Source organism: Myodes glareolus, chromosome 17 (genome assembly GCF_982192425.1).
Source record: "Myodes glareolus chromosome 17, mMyoGla1.1, whole genome shotgun sequence".
Taxonomy (NCBI): Eukaryota; Metazoa; Chordata; class Mammalia; order Rodentia; family Cricetidae; genus Myodes; species Myodes glareolus.
The window spans coordinates 58865658-58871351 of NC_142042.1; positions in this window are offsets into that span (position 1 = coordinate 58865658).

Below are 5694 nucleotides of genomic sequence, written 5' to 3' on the forward strand. Positions count from 1 at the left end.
CACGTAGCCCAACCTTATCCTCTTCACTGTGTTCACCATCCCCGCAGGGCATTGTTTTTTAACTTTCTTGTCCTCAGCAAAATATAAACAAGAAGAAGCATCCCCTCCCTTAGGATGGAAGCACTTTGTATTTAAGTATCTTCAATGTAAGATCTAAGAGATCCCTGGATCCCACCCAATGTATTTATAAACATGGGCAGCATGGCAAGTTCTTCATGTAAAAGAATCCCACTGAAAAAGGCAAAATACGATGGCCGCAGACATTAGTCCCACTGTAAGCAGCAGCAGCTCCCTCCCCCCCCCCTGCCCCCAGCCAGTGCATCTACCAATGTAACTGACATTCTCTGCAGAATAGGAAGGAGTACGACTCATTCCAACCAGGTAAAGAATCCCAGGCAACTCTCCTAAGTTCAGAAGACAGTGGATACCTCTGTCCCACCAATCTATTAGAATAGCACCCATTCACCTTCCCCTTCTCATCACAAATCTAGTTAGAAAGCTTCTTTGAATATAGATCAAGCTGGGTATTGTGGCTCACACTTTTAATCTCAGCACTCAGGAGGCAGAGGCGGGTGGATGTCTGTGAATTTGAGGCCATCCTGGTTTATACAGTGAGTTCCAGGTTCGTCAAAATTATGCAGAGAGACCATGTCAAAAAAAAAAAAAAAGAATCTAGCGTGATACTGGAATGTGACCAGTAATGCACCAGATCTTACATGATTGACTTCTCAATGAGGATAGCTGTGGGGGTATTCATGAACCCAATACTACAAGCGGTTAGAAAGGAAAGGAAGGGGCTGGAGAGATGGCTCAGAGGTTAAGAGCACTGGCTATTCTTCCAGAGGTCCTGAGTTCAGTGCCTAGCATCCCCATGGTGGCTCACAACCATCTGTAATAAGATCTGGCGCCCTCTTCTGGCCTGCACGGATACATGCAGACAGAACACTGTATACATAATAAATAAAGCTTTTAGAAAAAAAAGAAAGAAAGAAAGAAAGAAAGAAACAAAGAAAGAAAGGAACAAAGAAAGAAAGAAAAAGAAAGTAAAGAAAGTGAGAGAAGTCCACTCAGGGAAGAAGCTGAAACAGTTTACAGCGTTAGCCAAGTCATGCTGCAGGTCTCTCCTTGATTGGGGGGCCTGGTTGAAAGGCACATCAGTGAGACCCCTACAACAAGCCCAAGATCTTGACCTCAGCCCAAGGGCTCATAGAAAACCCGAAGTCAATTCTTATTTTGTTATATTTTGAGACAAAATCTCCTGTAGCCCAGGCCAGCCTAGAATTGGTTGGGTTTTTTGTTTGTTTATTTTGATTTGATTTGATTTTGGTTGATTGGTTGGTTTTGACTTTTGACTTTGGTTTTGTTTGTTTGTTTGTTTTTTTTGTTGTTGTTTTTTGCTTGTTTTTTCGTTTTGGTTTCTCGAGACAGGAGTGCTTTGTGTAGCCCTGGTAGTCTAGAACTAGTTCTTATAGACCAGAGATCCGCCTGCCTCTGCCTCCCAAGTGGTGGGAACAAAGCCGTGCACCACCAGCCCTGGAATTGGTTTTGATTTGACCCCGATCTTCCTATGTTTACCTCCCAAGTGCTAAGATCACCTACACATACCACAGTGCCAGTCTGGCATGAGATTTTTCCCCCGCTGAACTTCCATTTCCAGCATTCTCGGCAGTTTTCAACAAGTAAACGTTGACTCACCAACTGGCTGACTGGCTACCTGTGAGCAAAGTCCTACATATTACACCTAATTCAAATGTTTCTTTTTTAAAAAAATTTATTTGTTTATTTATTTATTATGTATACAGTATTCTGTCTGTGTGTATGCCTGCAGGCCAGAAGAGGACACCAGACCTCATTACAGATGGCTGTGAGCCACCATGTGGTTGCTGGGAATTGAACTCAGGACCTTTGGAAGAGCAGGCAATGCTCTTAACCACTGAGCCATCTCTCCAGCCCTTCAAATGCTTTTTTATCTCATCCCCAGGACAAACACTTTCACACTATTCACTTCACATTGCAGACATGAGAAGGCAAAAGCTTGGAGAGACCCTTTTAGAGTCAGGGTTTTTTCTTTTTTTTTTCTTTTTTCTTTTTTCTTCTTCTTTTTTTTTTGTTTTTGTTTTGTTTTTCGAGCCAGGGTTTCTCTGTGTAGCTTTGGAGCCAGTCCTGGAACTTTCTATGTAGACCAGGCTGGCCTCAAACTCACAGAGATCCGCCTGCCTCTGCCTCCCAAGTGCTGGGATTGAAGGGTGCGCCACCACTGCCCGGCTAGAGTAAGTTTCTTGTCCATTCGAGAAGCTGGGAATCAATCCCTGCTCCACCATGTATATTCTACGCTTCAAACTAACTGTTTTATTTCTCCCCATGCAGGTTTGGAGGGTAGAGCTGAGCTCCAAAGAGCAAATTAAAGCTACTGCCCTCCTCTCGTCTGCATAGCCCTGCTAGTCTTATTCCAAGAGCCATGGGCAGAGGATCTGGGCAGCTCTAGTTCCTGGAGAGTCTCCCTTCCCAAGGGACTGGGGCCAAGAAGGGAAAGGAATGGAAGTCTAGAGAAAAGGGCAGCACCACTTCCCCGATTCTTCCAAGAAGGTCAAAGTTCCTGTTTCGTGGAAGGAGACAACACCACAAGCAGAAGAACTTCCTGGATGCAGCTCTGAAAGGTATTCGTACTTGCCGTGATGTAAGACTGTGGGGTATTGTGTAGTAAGTATGATATATGCATATGTATTATACATATATATATATATATATATTGCATATAGCATAAGCAGAGCTCAGCTTCCTCAACAGATTTAATCATTTCTAAAAAGAAAAAAAAATAGTCATCTAACTCCTAAAGAAGAAAACCACTGCCCACCATTGTACTTCATTTCTAATGGACATGGCCACCTCACCTCCAACCTCCACCCCACCCTACTCCACCTGATGTGGGATTCCCCTCTGTATGCTATGAATATGTTTTATTACCATTGTTTATTAAAGAAGCTGTTTCAGCCAATGACTTAGTAGAGCAAACCCAGGGGGGGATTTCAAACACAGATATAAAGAGAAAGTACGCAGTCAGGGAGATACCATGTAGCTACCGAAGGAGAAAGACGCCAGCCAGAACCTCGCTGGTAGGCCATAGCCTTATGATGATACACAGATTCATAGAAATGGGTTAATTTAAGATGTAAGAGTTAGCTAAAAATATGCCTAAGCTATTGGCCAAACGGTGTTGTAATTAATAAAGTTTTTGTGTCATTATTTGGGTCTGGGGAGCTGGAAACAAACAAGCAGTCTCTGCCTATATACACCCTGCCCCAGCCTGGGTCAGCCTGGAACTCCTGGGCTCAAGTGATCCTCTTGCCTCATCCCTAGCCTACACTGCACCTAGATTTAAAGTTTAAACTCTTTCTCAGGGCAAGGCGTAGGCATAGGCAGCTCTTGCCTTTCCCAGCCCTGTCTCTGGTCTCCCACTGGAAGGCCCATAGTTGTGGTGAAGCTATGGGATTTCTGGCTGGAGTTGGAGCTCAGTTGATATTAGTGCTTACCCAACATTCACAGCGCCCTAGATTTGATACCCAGAACCACATAAAAACAAAAACTGGGTTTGTAATCTGAGCACTCTGGAGGTGGAGGTTGGAAGATCTGAAGTTCAAGGTCATCCTCAGAGGCAGAGCAAGCTCTAGGCTAGGCTGGGATAAGGGAAATCCTGTCTCCAAAACCAAAATAAGCTGGGCAGCAGTGGCGTGCACCTCAAATTCCAGGATAGCCAGGGTTAGACAGAAAAAGTCCATCTTGGAAAACAATCAAACAATCACAAAACCAAACTCTCTGGATACTGTCTGAACCAACAGCCATACCCATCATTTGGTATTTCCCTTTTTAATTTTTAATATGTCACATATTTGTTTATACTTTTTTTGAGACGGGGTCTCCTGTATGTTTTTGAGATGGGGCCCAAGAGCCCACATCCAGCATCTTCTATGTGGTGCCGGGGATTTATCATTTGAAGCAAACACTCTACCAACTGACCTACATCTCCAGCTTAACTATCTTCTTAAGTTTTCATTTTGTTTTGTTTTGTTTTGTTTCCTGTGTGATTTAGAATCCTCTTCAAAGTAGGTTATGTTGGAGGTGATAGAGTGCTTGCCTGTGTGAGGACCCAGGTTCAAACTCAGCACCAGATAAACTGGATGTGGGGGCGCTGGTCTGTAATTCTAGCACCTGAAAGGCAGAGACAGGTCATCCTAGGCACACAGCCAGCCAGTTCTAGGTTAGCCTGGACCACCCTGATTCTGTAGAGCGAGCATGGCAGCTTCTACCCGCAATCCAGGTTATATCACAGTCTTGCTTAATATAAACCATCAACATTTTGCATCTTATTTCCTTTTGTAGTCTCAGTTTGCTAAGACCAGAGAGGCTGAGCATGGTAACCAAAGTCCACAGTACCCAAGTATGAAAATGTCATGATGAAGCACCTTATTTTTATAATTAATTATATCAACATACGGCAATAAAAAGGCAAAAGGGGGCAGGCAGTACGCCTGTACTTCCCACCAAGAGCGCCTAGAACAGCTATTTGATATTATAAGTGTTCAGGAGATGGTTTGTTCAAAAGCTAACTTATGAAGCCACCTACTGTGTGCTCTGTAATGTGGTTTAACACTTGGGGAGGTTGACATGTAAAACACAGACTCCTCAGAAGAAAAAAAAAGAACATAATTTAAAAATTACAAACAGACAGGGGGGCAGCTCACTGGCTGAGCATCCACCAAGCTTGTGAGGGGGCCTGTGCTATGCCCACCCAGCACGGAAACTAGAGAAGAGAAAGAATTATCAACAACTAAACTAATTATTCCTCATTTGGAGCTGACAGAGTTCTGACATCTTACGAAGTTCCACACTGGTTTTTGTTGTTGTCGTTGTTTCTTTGTTTTGTTTTCCCAGACTGGGTTTCTCTGGGTAGCCCTGGCTATCCTGGAACTTTATAGAGCAGGCTGGTCTCAAACTTAGCTGCCTCTGCTGACTGGTAGCTGGGATTAAAGGTGTGTGCCACCATGCCCGGCCTGCGCATTGTTTTTAATTATTTAAGTTCGCACCTGTCTGTGCTTGTACCAGGCTGTGTTAGCCTCTCAGATGTATCGCATTACCTTTTAATGTCTAACATTGCTCCTGGACTTTAAAGGGGAAAAAAAATGCTTAAAAGAGCTCAGGCAAGGCTAACTCAACAGTTCAATTCCCCAAGTCCACGTGGTGGAAAGGCAAGAACCAACTGTCAAAAGTTGTCCTCTGAACTCCTCATGTATACACACACACACACACACACGCTGTGAGATGTGTGTGTGTGTGTGTGTGTGTGTGTGTGTGTGTGTGTGTGTTTTGCCGGGAATTGAACTCCTCGTCTTGCACATGCTAATTATGCTTAACTATGGAGCTATAAATACCCAGAGTAGTGAACGGGCCCTTAGTTCTCTTGGGGAGACCGCGTAGTTCTCCGTTTACTTCAGATATAAATCAGCTAGTCAGCGTAAATCGTGCGTGTTAAAGCTAACCAGGTGCAGGTAAGAGATTCACTGCTACAGAAATTAGTCAGGGAAAGATCAAAAAAAAAAAAAAATGTGGGCGGTTCTGCCCGGGGAGGCGGAGTCGGCAGAGTTTAAGCATTTCTGACCAATCAAAAGGAGACCATTGGGACGAGGGGGTGGGTAAAGG